At 48.3% G+C, this 652-nt stretch overlaps 1 non-coding gene across 1 annotated transcript; it reads right to left on the bottom strand.

Moving 5' to 3' along the window:
- Window positions 1–296: 296 nt before the first annotated feature.
- Window positions 297–363, bottom strand: TRNAS-GGA (transfer RNA serine (anticodon GGA)). Its single transcript has one exon. It is a non-coding gene; the product is annotated as a tRNA-Ser (tRNA).
- Window positions 364–652: the final 289 nt, after the last annotated feature.

Raw genomic sequence — 652 nt, 5'->3', positions numbered from 1 at the left:
TCTGGCCTCAGAGTGTCCAATTTTAGATCAAAGTCCACTGAGTGACTGCACCTCCTTGCCTGTTATAGCTGACATGGAACTTCAGGCACATGTCATTTCTGGTTACCTGTTGACCTTGGTTTCCTCTGTTGTCCTGGCTTCCCTCAGTCTCCAGTTGCCAGAATGAACATATGAAGCTGCCTTATACTGAATTAGACCCTGGGTCCATCATAGTCAGTATTGTCTACTCAGACTGGCAGAGGCTCTCCAGGGTCTCAAGCTGAGGTTTTTCACACCTATTTGCCTGGACCCTTTTTTGGAGATGCCAGGGATTGAACCTGGGACCTTCTGCTTTCCAAGCAGATGCTCTACCACTGAGCCACCGTCCCTCCCCGTGCTCTGTGGTGGGATCTGAATTGATGTCACTATAGGCACTACTTTTCATCAGTTTCCTTTCCTCCTCCGAAGAAGCCTCAAGTCAGCCACTGCTGACGTCTATTGCTCCCCTACCCCTTTCTTCAGACTTGGAAGAAGTTCAGCTTGCCATACAGTTGACTGTGTGTGCTCCAGTCTTGGTGATACCTCAGACAATTTGGTCTAACTGTGTAAACAGTGGCCAGTTTGTCTGGGCTGTAGAGGTAATCTATGTAAGTATGCACATGGCTGTACTGTT

Source organism: Heteronotia binoei, chromosome 12 (genome assembly GCF_032191835.1).
Source record: "Heteronotia binoei isolate CCM8104 ecotype False Entrance Well chromosome 12, APGP_CSIRO_Hbin_v1, whole genome shotgun sequence".
In the NCBI taxonomy this organism is placed as follows: Eukaryota; Metazoa; Chordata; class Lepidosauria; order Squamata; family Gekkonidae; genus Heteronotia; species Heteronotia binoei.
This window is presented reverse-complemented; position numbering and strand designations above follow the sequence as displayed.